The sequence below is a fragment of the Panthera onca genome, chromosome B1 (assembly GCF_046562875.1).
Source record: "Panthera onca isolate mPanOnc1 chromosome B1, mPanOnc1 haplotype 2, whole genome shotgun sequence".
NCBI classification, from domain to species: domain Eukaryota; kingdom Metazoa; phylum Chordata; class Mammalia; order Carnivora; family Felidae; genus Panthera; species Panthera onca.
Genome location: NC_138342.1, coordinates 65,395,737 through 65,409,367, shown reverse-complemented (window position 1 = coordinate 65,409,367; position 13,631 = coordinate 65,395,737). Strand labels below are relative to the sequence as shown.

The 13,631-nt window shown below is 39.1% G+C and overlaps 1 long non-coding RNA gene across 2 annotated transcripts in view; it reads left to right on the top strand.

Moving 5' to 3' along the window:
* The window catches only part of LOC132693304 (uncharacterized), a 32,377-nt gene extending 30,364 nt beyond the window's left edge, over nucleotides 1–2,013 (top strand). For both annotated transcript variants that reach the window (XR_013555228.2, XR_013555227.2), the window contains one exon: nucleotides 1,561–2,013. This is a non-coding gene — a long non-coding RNA (uncharacterized LOC132693304). The remainder of the gene's footprint in view (nucleotides 1–1,560) is intronic.
* The last annotated feature ends 11,618 nt before the right edge of the window (nucleotides 2,014–13,631 follow it).

Below are 13,631 nucleotides of genomic sequence, written 5' to 3'. Positions count from 1 at the left end.
GATCAAATTAACCATGTATTATTGTCATCCTCTCCTCCCTTGTCAGTAGTCTGTAACTATTAGATTGTTCATTCCTACGTGCACCACATTCAAAAGTTTCAAGAACTGTGTGTTCTTACAAAAGACTTTTTCTTGTGCCTCTCTGTCCACTAGGACCTTTCTTTCTTTCTTTCTTTCTTTGGTTTTCATGCTTTTTTATTTTCGTTTTTGAGAGACAGAGAGAGACAGAGTGTGAGCAGAGGAGGGGCAGAGAGAGGAAGACACAGAATCTGAAGCAGGTTCGAGGCTCTGAACTGACAGCTCAGAGCCCCATGCAGGGCTTGAACCCATGAATGCAAGATCCTGACCTGAGTCGAACTCGGACACTTAGCTGACTAAGCCACCAGACAGCGCCCCCACTAGGGCCTTTCTAAAGGGAGCTTGCAGAAGTCTCAGAAGTTTTGGTGAAAGAACAGAGTTCTCCATGATTTACAATCTGAACAGAGGACAGCTCTAAATGCAGCCAATCTGGAAAGTGAGCTGAAGGGGAAGCAGCAGAAAACCTAGTTGAGATGGTTAATTTTATCTGGAAATTAGACTGGGCTAAGGGATGCCCAGAAAACTGATAAGACATTATTTCTGAGTGACAATGTTTCTGGAAGAAAGTAGCATTTGAGTTGGTAGACCAAGTAAAGAAGATAGCCCTACCCAATTGGATGGGGCATCATGCAATCCATTGAGGGCCCACAAAGAACAAGAAGATTGAGAGAGTATAAATTCAATCTCTCTGTTTGAGCTGGGTACTTCTGCTTACAGATAGCAGATTATGGGATTCTAGGCCTTCATAATTACATGAGCCAATTCCTATAATAAATCTCTTAGATAGAGATATATATCTTTGGATATAGACAAATATAGACATAGACATAGATATAGACATAGACATAGACATAAATATAAATATAAATATAAATATAAATATAAATATAAATATAAATATCCTATTTCTCTGGAGAGCCCTAATACACCTGCTCACTTTGCAGAGGAACCTTACAAATCATCAAGTTAAGCCCCATTAACAAGTTCAAACCCTTCTAGTGAATTCATGGAAGTGCTGAGATCAGGACACAGACCTCCATCTGCCAGTCTCAGTTCTTCCCATTATAGAGCAGTGATGCCAAATGGCTCCCAGTTTTGGCAACAATATACATGAAACAACCAAAGGAAGAATTAAGTCATCCTCAGTCATTTTTACATATCTGCATGTAGTACATGTTTGAAAAATACTATCTAATAATAAAATGTGTGGTTCCTTAAAATAATAATAAAATGGGTTTTTTATATATAAATCTATTTTTATTTGCGGCTGACCTATATAATTTGAAACTGATATTATTTAATAATGAATCTATATTTGACCTACAAAATAAAATAAAGCATGGAGATTAGGCAGTTGTCAGCCCAGTTTGCTGAGTCCAGTAATAAGGATATACCGCTGAAAATTTGAATCCTTACTGCATTGTTAGTGGTAGACATCAGACCTAAATTATCTAAGTCATATCCTCACTTCTTTTGCCACAGCAAATATTACACAGCAAGACGACTTAATTTGAACACCATCAGATTAAAGATGGTTGCCAGAGGTGAAAACTAAGGATGAATATCAGAAGATACAAGACAGAAGTGTGCCTGGCACAGTAAATAAGAACACGTTGTGACTTACGCATAATGCTTCAATCTTTTTGCTTTATCTGTAAAGTCAGCTTTTCTAACTCTGATTTTCTGGGAGGATAAAAGAGCCATTTCTGATATAACCCAGCATATGCGATTTCTAAAACTCACTGCAATATGCAGAATTGTGCAGTAAAGACCCCGGGACCCATGAGAAAATGGGGCTGGGAACACAGCACTCAAAACTTTACGAGAAACACGTAAATGAGGATAGAAACCTAATAAAAAATGACAGTACAGTTCATGCATGTTACATAGTTAAAAAATAATAAATACTATAATAAATGTGGCATTTTACTTTCACGAAGGTCTTATGTTTGTTGTTTACTTAAGCTCCCAATGTAACAGAGAAAAAGAAAGGAAAAAAAAGTGAGACAAAACTTTTATCACATAAGAGACGATGAAAAAAGAATAGAGAACAGAGAGGATGAGCGAGAAAAAGGCAGAAGGGAAAGAGGAGGAAAAAATTAAAAGGAGGGAGGGTGCTGGCTGCGGGAAGAGTAGTAGCTTGTGAGTTACCGTCAAGCGGTTTGCCTTAGCTAGTGCTGTCATAACAAAATACTACAGAGTCAGTAGCTTAAACAACAGAAATTTATTTTCTCACAGATCTAGAGGCTGAAAGTCCTAGATCAAGGTTCTAATAGATTTGGTTTCTGGAGAAATTCTCTTCCTGGCTTCCATGTTGTTGGAAAACTGACTTCTGTGCTCAGGAGTTGAAATATGTAACATGAGGAAGCAGAGTTTGTGGATAAAGAAGGAAGAGTTTATTGCTTTGCTGGGCAAAGGAGGCTGCAGCAAGCTACAGCCTTCAAAACTGCATACCCGCCAGGAGGAAGGGGCTGGGGGCATTTATAGGGAATTACAGGACCTAGCCGGTTTCGACAGGAATTGCATATGTGTGGCCAGCCTCCTGGCTTGTTTTCAGGGTGGTATAGGGGTTCCAGAAACAAAAGGCTCAGAAAGGAGCAGGGGAGGTTGGCCGAAGAGAGGAAAAAAGTGTAAAATCAAGCCTGGCTGAATCATCAGTGCAACCATTTTGATTTTTGTTTAACTTTATGCTTTTAAGTGGTTTCACACAGACAAGTGCCTTCTTACTTTGTCTTCACGTGGCCTTTCTTCTTGTGTGGGGGGGAGAGGCAGGAGCGTGAACTCTGGTGGCTCTGCCTCTTACAAGGATACCAGTCCTATGAGATTAGGGCCCCACTCTTACGACCTCATTTAACCTTAATTATCTCCTTGAAAGCTCTATCTCCAAATATAGTCACATTGGGAGTTAGGGCTTTGATATATGAATGAGGGGGGTGGGGGTGGCGCACAATTCAGTCCATGACATGGTTGAAAGAAATCAGGTGGAAAGTCGTAAAACCAGACGAGGGCAGGTGTGGCTAACCGACCTCATGACGCAGGTGTAGTATATGTTGTGTATTCCTCTGCTGCCTCATTGAGCTGAAATGCCTAGTATTTCTGACAGATGAAATCACATAAGCAAACCAAAAATTCACATCATGCTCACATTGCTCCATTATATAGCAATCGCGTGAGAACAAATTAATATGCTCAAAGCAAATGCTATAACACAGCTGGCTGCATTAATTCAATCAATAAATATCGAGTATTCAAGGTACTTACAGTCTACTGAGGGCATGACTCACATTCCCCTGGGGAAACCAGTAAACACAGGGGAATACAAGATTATTAAGGAGTGTGAAAAATGACCTAAAGAGAATAAGATGGGGACGGAACTGAATAAGTTGGGGAAGAGACTCTATAGACAGAGTGGTGAAGGAAAGCATCTCCAAGGAGAGGGGTCAGTGAAGAGCTGGAGGGACAGCAGCCCAGTCCGCTGTGGTTAGAACCCTGAGGTGCACGGAGAGCAGGAGATGTGATAGGAGAGCAAAGGAGGGACCAGATCCAGTCTAGTGGGCTGGGAAGCTACTGGAGTGTTCTCAGCCAAAGAATGACATGATTTATGTTTTAAAAATTTCATTCTGACTTCTCTATAAAATCTATGCCAGTGGGAAGAAGGGAGACCAGTTGGGAGGCTGTAGCATTGGATCAAGGTAGAGAAGAGGGTAGCTTGGACTGAGGTATAAAACAGAGAGAAGTGGTGAGATTTAGAATTTATTCTGAAGGTTTAGGCAAAGGAGTCACCGGGGGCTTGGATGAGGGTTATGAGGAAAAGAGAAGGCACAAGAATGATTCCTAGATTTTTGGCTCAAGGCACTGAATAAATAAATCATCATGCTGTTTATTAACCTGTGGAAGTCAGGAAGATTAACCGGTTTGGGAACAAGAGTTGAGTTCTGGACATGCTAGGTTTGAGATTCTTGTTAGACACACAAGTGGTAATGTGGAGTAGGCAGCGAGCTTGTGAACCTGGAATTCTGGGAGAAGTGGAGGCTGGGGATTTAGATTTGGGGAGTCATCAGCACAGAGAGAGCGCTTAGAGCAGAGGTGAGGTCACATAGGGAGTGAGTTCAGAGAAAGAGAACAGAAAAGAGCCAGAAACAGCCCTGGGGTCCTGCATGGTTTAGAGACCAGGTGGAAGCAGAGTTAGATGAAGAGACAAGGACAGAACAGCCACTGAGCTGCCAAAAGACCAGGAGCTTATGGCACTTTGGAAAATTTGTAAAAAAAAAAATATGTTCCCTGAAGGAGGAAGTGATCGACTCTCAAAGAGACTTTCAGACTGGTTAGTCACAAACTGATTACATGCCCTGTATTATTTTAGGACATACAGTCCATGTGCTTTGGTATAATACATATACACACACAGACTCATAGCTAATATCTTGTGTGGTAGAGCCAAGAGTCAAAGCCTCGAGATCACACGTGGAATAAATAATGTGTTTGTATAGCCACTGACACTTCTGAATTTGTCATTGCTTAGAACAGGAGAGTCTTGAAATGTGTCCCCCCCAAATGTGAAAGATCTTTCCAGATCCTCTTCTTGTTCCCTTCTGAGTTTTCCTTTTAGTCCGGGGTTCCCCGTGGTGCTTATCGACCAGAATAACTTTTCCTAGAGAATGAATTTCCTGTAAACAATCTGTGGCGGAGAATAGCGCTCAGGTTATCTGGGGAGGGCTCTTGTGTTATACCTGTAAATATAGTGGCCAAATGTAATCAGTAAAAATACAGGATGCCCGTGCAATATTTAAATATATCACACTAAAACAGCATTCACTTTTTAGCTAGTTTATTACCTTTTCACTTTTTAACGGAGCCTGTTGTATTTTGTCTGCATCCTCACCGATTCCAAAGTGGAGAAGGCAGGGTAGAGGGAGAAGGTGATCCTGTGTACAGTCACGACAGAGACTTCAGCTGATCCTAGCAGTGCTTTGAAGCTAGGATGGCCCTATATGTGTTACAGACTGCGGTAAGTGGGCCAGGCCATTGTATCTCTGAATCAGCCAGTCATTGGTGTCAGGGTGCCTCTGGAAATAGGAGTAACCTGGGACAGGACAGGGTGGTTCCTCAAGGTCCAGGGACACAGCCTCCGGCAGCTGGGAATGAGTGTCCCGGAACTGAAGAGGAAACCTGCCCAGGGCACCGCAGTATCCAAAGTTCAATGCTAACGCTTCAGAAGCTATTCATTTCTCTTTATTTTTTTAAAAGTTTTTATTTATTTATTTATTTTAGAGAGAGACAGAGAGAGAATGAGAGAGAGAGAGAATCTGAGGCAGGCTCCATGCTCAGTGCAGAGCCCAACGTGGGGCTGTGTCCCATGACCCTGGGATCACGACCTAAGCCAAAATCAAGAGTCGGCTTAACCAACTGAGCCGCCCAAGCACCTCTCATTTCTTTTTAGATGATTTCCTTCTATATCTAAATAGATAAGATAGTTAAATACATTCTGCAAACAAAAAGTGCTAAACTGGAATGTGCTGTTCAAACATAAGGTGGTTGTAGTAGTTATTATAGTCAAGTCGCTAACACTAATACTATTGCCTGCTGAGCCCAGCCCATCCACCATAGGATGTATGGGGCTTATTTCTTTAATTGTACATCTTCCCATTTAGACTTTAAGCTCCTTCTTCTTTTTCTTTTTCTTCTTCTTTCTTCTTCTTCTTCTTCTTCTTCTTCTTCTTCTCCTTCTCCTTCTTCTTCTTCTTCTTCTTCTTCTTCTTCTTCTTCTTCTTTTTTCCTAAGTAAGCTCCATGACCCATGTGAAGCTTGAACTCATAATCCTGAGATTAAGAGTCACATGCTAGGGACACCTTGGTGGCCCAGTCTGTTGAGTGTCTGACTTCGCTCGGGTCCTAATCTCGCAGTTGACAAGTTTGAGCCCCGCGTCAGGCTTGTGTTGACAGCTCAGAACCTGGAGCCTGCTTCAGATTCGGTGTCTCCCTCTCTCTCTGCACCGCCCCCCCCAACTCATACTCTGTCTCTCTCTGTCTCAAAAGTAAATAAACATTAAAAAATTAAAAACGAGAGTCACATGCTCTACTTACTGAGCCAGCCAGGCACCCCTACACTTTAAGCTTCTTGAAGGAAGAAACCATGCCTTATTTCTCTCTGGTTACCCAATCCTTTGTACTATATTAGGTGTACAGTAGGTACTCATCCAATGTCCATAAAAAACAAACAAGCAGGAAATAAATAAGCAAGCCATCCAAATTATAATTTATAACAGCTAGACCCACCCTCCATTAGCTGACATGTCATTTTCACTTTTCCTCTTATTCTTTCTAGTGATACAAAACTGGCTCTACTTTCTCTGGCCTTTGGGTGTCTTTATTAAACAGTTAGAGACTTGAGCAAACCCTGAATCATGCAGCTCATCAGGTATTTACTTGGTGCTCTATTGTTTTGATGCACAACTCATGACATGTTTTAAAGAGTTAAGGAGGCATGGATCCCTTCCCACTTCGGTCCTCCCTTTTTGGGAACTTTGAGGACCCTTCCTACAGGGCAGACAACATTGTAGTTGCCTTAACCATGAAAGCCTGGTGAGGAGTACAAGAGGCCTCTATTTCTCTCTTAACCTGCAACCTCACCTCTTATGAATGCTTCCTTCCATTAACCCTTGAGTGAGTCACGCTGATGCCTGACGATAACCCACTGGTGGACATGTTTCTCCTCCCAGAATGAGTGTTGACATGAAGAAGTCTCCAGATCCCCTACAGCCAGACCAGTGATCCCAAATTTTAACCACATTGGATCCTGCCTGTACATCCTGCCTCTGGCTCAACACCCACCTTTACGCCCACGGCACGGAGCTGTGACCACAGAGGCAGATACTTGCAGGGTGGTCCCTGAACACACCCTCGGGTCAAGAGACATGAAATATTTATTGACTGCAGGCCAACGTTACAGGCACGCTGTCTGAAACCACTGCAGGGGTGCCTCTATAACACCCAAGGTAGACAGGGCAACATTTGCCAACTCCCTCAAATGTCCTGGGGGAGGTTCGTTTGCACTAATCCTAGCAGCGCAAAAAGCAGCAGCTGTTCTCAAGGGGAGTCTGATACAATCCTTTGTTCAAGACAAACAGTGGGAGGTAGGTGTTGTTATTATTATTTTTAAGGGCTAAATTGTTAACAGTTTTCCAGCAAACAGGTAAAAAGAGAGCTGAAAATTTAGGGGGGACCCAGGGCCACATTTGCCCCTTCATTTTTTAATACACGCACTTGTTTCTATCCTGTGTATGTCTTCATCTTGGGAAATAAATCAGACTCTGGCAAATACAAATCAGTTTTTCCCATTTCTGAGAAATATTAAAATTAGATGGTCACTGATCTTCCCATCTAGCTATCAGGCCAGGGTTGGTCATAACCGATGGAATTTGAAGTCTCTCAGAAAGCCTACATTCCATTTTCCTATGTTCTATCAGACCCTTAATCATCTCTTAATGAACACAGAATAATCTTACATCTTTGTCAATAATCAGTGGAAAACATGCTATAAATTCTAATAGGGGAGCCAAAGAAATTGGTGAATACTCCCAAAGCGCATGCTGTCACCTACAGCTTAAGCTTTTGAGTCTACCATGGTAAGTCATATCCTGACATATTAAATTCCTTAGACAAGAAGTGTCATTTTCAACTCACTGAGAACTGGATGTAACACACAGAAGATATGATCCATTGCCCTGATAATAGAAGCCAGAGTATAAGTTTTCTCCCACACGGGTCCTTTATTTAGTTTTATTCCTAGAATTCAGCACAATGGCAGTGTACTTTAAAGGGTTAAATGAACATTGAAAGTTTTCATTAGAAATGTATTAGAGATTCCTGCCATAAATTGTTAGCAACCAAGAAATCATTATTCTTTTAGTTGGGGCAGGCTCCTTTGGACTGGGGAGTTTGCTAGACTGAGTTGATTTCACATCATTAAACGTTAAACTCCCTTGACTAGTAGAGAGATCTTGTGGTTTGTGCTCTGGGCCAGCAACCTGGGATGTGTGTCTCTTTCCCATTTAGTATCTCGCTGTCCAGATGGTAAAGGCTGAGAATCTCAGACAACAGGATTTCTTTTTCTTTTTTAATGTTTGTTTATTTATTTTGAGAGACAGAGACACACACACACACAGAGAGAGAGAGAGAGAGAGAGAGAGAGAGAGAGAGAAAGTGAGCATGCACACGCAGGGGAGGGGCAGAGAGAAAGGGAGAAAAAGAATCCCAAGCAGGTGCCATGCTCAGCGCAAAGTCCCATGCCAGGTTGGATCTCATGAACCATGAGATCATGACCTGAGCTGAAACCAAGAGTTGGACGCTTAACTGACTGAGCCACCCAGGTGCCCCTCAAACAACATGATTTCTAAGGTGAAAACTGACTCTCTCTGAGCCTATCCAATTTTATTATCCAGAGATATGACTAACGTGGCAACACATATGGGTGTGACTTTCTTTCCTAATCATAACTGACAAGAGCTGCAGGCCTCGAAGGGGAGTTATAGAGGTCATCGACGTGACTTCTATTCTGTCACTGCTTCAACAGAAAACATATTTCTACCTCTTTGCAATGCATCCTTATATGCATAAAAAAGGCTAGGCTGAGAACGTACAGCTTGTATGCTGCTATTCCATTCTAAAATATAAACTTATTCTGTCCCATGCTCCATTAGGATGTGACTGTTAGGGAGGTCTTGCTATATCCTTTTCGTCCATTTAACATTCTAGCATGCAGTTACACTTGCTCTCAGGGGCCCTTTACTGGGGAAAATGTAGGACAACCAGCAAACTTTAAAAATGTAAATATGTAACCTGTGTCAAAGTATGGAAACGGGTTATGGAATACATGCATCCTTCAAAGAGAGCCCTATGGTAAAATGAAGTGTTGCTGTGGAAGCAGAGACATAATTGCACTCCAGAGAGTAAAAAACATTGTGTTGCCTCCTCAGCGGAAATTCACCTCTCTTTATGAAAATCTGATAAATTTTCCGGTTTCCCACAGAGAAAATGACGGAGAATTTAATGAGAAACACATTGGAACCAGACCTGTCACCTTGTGATTATGTATTCACTAATCTCTCTGTAGGGTACAGCAAACGTCGGTCTTCTCTGAGAGAGTTTATCTGAGTTGAGGGGAAAAAACACATCTAGAAATAAATTACCAAAAAGAAACGTCTTCGCTCTCCCACTGATACCTACTGACATCCCACTGGACTGCTTGTTTGGCCTGCAAATAGCAAAAGCATCAGGATTTGCACAGTAACCTATTTTTATGATTACCAACGACATTGAAGTTTCATACAATGAGTACTTTCTTCATACTTAAATGCAGCTTGCGTGTGCCTGGCATTTTTAGTTTGGACTCAGGATTTGTGTTTGAGAAGTCCAAGTACAGTGAGAGGGGTAGCAGGTGTTCCTTTTCTTGCAGGAGCCATTTCCTATGTCATATGAACTTCTGTTATCATTATCTTCATCAAATCTTACTCAGCACTATATCCATTCCATAAGCATTTTTGAGCACCTATGCTCATATGCTAGGGACCTATACAAAAATATATGCTAGGGACCTATGCTAGGTCATATGCTAGGGACCTACACATAAATATAATTATATACCAAGTTCTGGAATAAGTAGAATATCCCATAGGCTCTATGGAGTCTTTAAGTCAGAGAGACATGTCATTCAAAATTGCTATCCTCTAAGAGTGTTTCTGAAGTTCTTTTTATCAGCCTGAACTTGGGTTGGGTAATGTACAATGAAGGCAGATATACTCGTTCCAGAAATTCAAACTCTGAGCGTACATTGATGTTAATATCCACAAGGAACATGCTGAACAAGTATTGAGCAAATAAAGAAATGTTTCACTAGTTGAGATCCTGTATAAAGCAGGATCTCAGAAAATACTAAAGTAAGGGAATGAGGAGGAAATTTATGTCACAAGCTATACTTATTTGGAGGAGTGGCATCAGGACGAGATTACTCATATTCCTTTATGAATTTCTAGGAGGCTTCGTGGAGAAAGTGGGATTTCACTCAGAACAGAGATGTTGAAAAATTGTACGTTTGACAAGGTCTTAGAACTATTAATTATCAACAAGGATACTACTCTGACCATTCCCCTCTGGATTCATTCAAACTTGCAAAGCCCTTCATAAAGCTAAGCCCAGAGTTGATCCCCCTTTTGTAAATCTCTTGATCCAATCTCATGCTTAGTTTATTTTTTTTTAATCCAAGACACATATCTCTTTAAAAAATATCTCTGTTTATCACCTCATTGACAATTTTTTTTCATGTGGTTATCCAGTGTAATCTGGACATCAATTTTTAGTTTTATCTGAGAAGGAACCATGTCCTTTTTTCGGTACCTCGACATTTTAAGACTTGTACAATCATTGATGACAAAGCAGGAAATGACATTAAAGATCATATGATGGACTTAGATAAAACAAGGCCTAGAGAGTAATGTGGGATAGATATATGGCAGAGCCAGAAAAAAAAGGATAATTTAACAAAAAGTATGTAAGAGCTCTTGATCTCTGATCTACTATTTTATTACATAAAATTGCTTAAATATGGATGCATGATTTGTAGCTCAATTGTCTCATAGTGTTTCTGAATGTTGTTTGTGATTCTTACATGTAAGAGTGTCTCCATGACTCAGCTAAGGCTGGGTTCTCCTCCCTTCTCTCTCCTGAGACTTTCCAATAGGTAGAGTTAGATGGAGAGCTAACTCTTTTCTTCAACTAATATCTACTTATATGATAATCATATCTCAAAAACTAGTTAGTACAATTGGACTAACTACTAAAAGAAAAATTAGATGAGTCGTGTCTCAAAGCTTCTCTCAAAACCTTATAAAAAGATTATTGGCTTAAAAATAGATTTCACATGATCAACATTTAGATATAGCAATGCAAGAAATCTTAAAGGAGGTATAGAATCTCTTCAACAAGTGATTTTCATTTGCTTCTCATTGTAGCAATGCCAGCACAGTGCCAGAATTCAAGGTTTTGGTTAGTGCAATATTTTCATTTTGTTACTGAAAATGTGGGAAGTCATAGTTGGTTCCTCCATCCTATGGAAGGGCAAACATGTCAAGGTAAGAAAATTATTCAGTTTTCTAGTTCGAGATCAATTTTATAAAAAATTTACCTGGCAGATGGTTGTTTTATTTTCAGTCATAAGAAATAAAAGCATCTAAAGCAATATAATTATTATATTCAGAAATAACTTTTGTTGGTATCCTTTATTATCATCACATAATTTTGAACTTCTGGCTACCATAACTCAGCAAATGAACTAAGATAATTTATATACATCCACCCTCTCAAATTAGTTTTGTCAGAAACAAGTGATGGTATTATTTGTGAAATAAAACCACAGTATTATTACATCTTATTGGAACCCTCTATTTACTTCTATAGATGTTCTAAATAAAGAATATCTTAAATTAAACATAATATAATTAATAAAACTGAATTCTCAATAAGAAGGTATTTACTGTCTCCTAGGCAAATTAGGTTCGTAAATTTTAATGTCAAATTCATTGACGTTTTTAGGTAAATGTAACCATGATTAAACAACTGTATTTGATGTTAGACGGGCCAAGTTACTTAAAAATTATCAAAAACGACATAAGCAAGGACCCCCTTCAAATGTTCTAGGTATTAGTAAGGAGTTACATTTATACGTGTTTTCTGTACATGAGTTCATTCAATTAATTAATTTAGGTAACTTTAAGCTTCAGTGAGCATTAATTAAATGTAATTGTGTATGGCCAGTAAACTGAAGATAAGTGTAATTTAATTTTTTTTTTTAATTTTAGCTTGGCTTTAAATTTTGAAATTAATGAGTCCTGACTTGCATGATATATATTTAGTAACTATCCTACTTTAACTTTCATGTACTAATCAAATCAAACTAGAGTACAAGATAAGCTATTATTTTGCAGTTTAACCTAAACTACCAGCAGCATCAGCCTAATGTAATATATGCATTAATTTAGTTTGTTGTTAATCATCATTAATATCATCTTTTCCTTGCCCATTTAGGAACACATGTCTACTGTTCTGTTTTACAATTTTAATTTTTTATGTGTACTAAGAATTTGATACACGGTGTACAATTCTTAACAATATATGAGAGTAAACTAGAGGGTTGTTTTCAGCTTTGTACTGTGTATATAAGGTGATATGCCAGCTGGATGAGAGTTGGACATATTTTGTTTCCAAAACCCTGTTTCATTTAACCCAAGAGAATTTTAATTTATAAATTAAATAAAAATTTTGTAGTATTTCATTTGATATGTTTTAAATCATGTATTAAATGCAAACAATGTCTAATCAGACTATTGGCTTTATAATAAAACACAATACTAGAGTATAGGCATGATGATTTCATTGATGGGTGATTTCATATATATCATATGTGTATAGTTTATTTCTATTTAAATAAGGCAATCTGCTTAAGTAGTAGTAAGTTCAATTGTGATAAATTGCTACTTTGCATTTGTGTGCCAAAATAAACAAAACTTTAGAAAAGTTTGTTAGTATACTTTAAAAGAAAAGAAGCATGCTTAAACATACAACAGAAACTTTCTGTGAATTCTTCTGCTCTTCCTGTGAAAGACATACTTCTGAGAATTAGCTGTACCTTTTTTTACAGGCACATTTCTGATATAAACACTTATATTTTATAGAACTCCATAGAAATGATTACCCAGGAAAGTAAATAAATTACGTAAATTCTCTTAAGCCAAATTTTCTGTGATTTATGCCCAGCATTCAGTATGCAGGTTGAGAATTAAAGTGCTATTTTCAATCATCAAATTCCCAAATTAAATTTCCCCTATTGCACGGCCACCTTTTTTAAAATATACATCAGAGAGTATCTATTCTAAAGGGCAACCTATTCATTGGAATGGTTACCTTTAGGACAGCAAACTCAAAGGGTGTTTGGCTGAGTAATAAGAATATTTTTGACAACAGAACTTGACGTGCATAACTGTTAAACGATTCATCTTCTTCGATTTTCCATGTTTTTCTGCTAAGTGGGTTGCTCCCCATGGATCTATACAGTGGGAATAGCAGAGGGTCATAGAAGAGGTATTTTTAAGCACTCTGGTTTCATAGTGTGTGCTTGATGGACAGAATAAAATGTATTCTTCCAGCTGTTCAAGAATGAGGGCAGGGGAGTAGATAAAAGGAGAAATGAAGGCAAGACAGAATCAGATCCCAGTAAATGCTGCAGACTTAGTGTAGTTGTGCCTCAAATCCTTTTCCTTACCTCCAGTGTATAATACTATCAAAAAAAATCCTTAATTCTCTCCTTACTCCTAAGCCATTATAGCCCAGCCACCAAAGGGGTAGGATTCCACATACTGTCATGAATTTACACGCAAACACACACACACACACACACACACACACACACACACACACACACAAATCTAAGCTGAGCTTTTGGTGCTGTTGAAGAGAATTTAAGCATTGTAAGATGATGGACTAAACTTACATTATCTGAGGTAT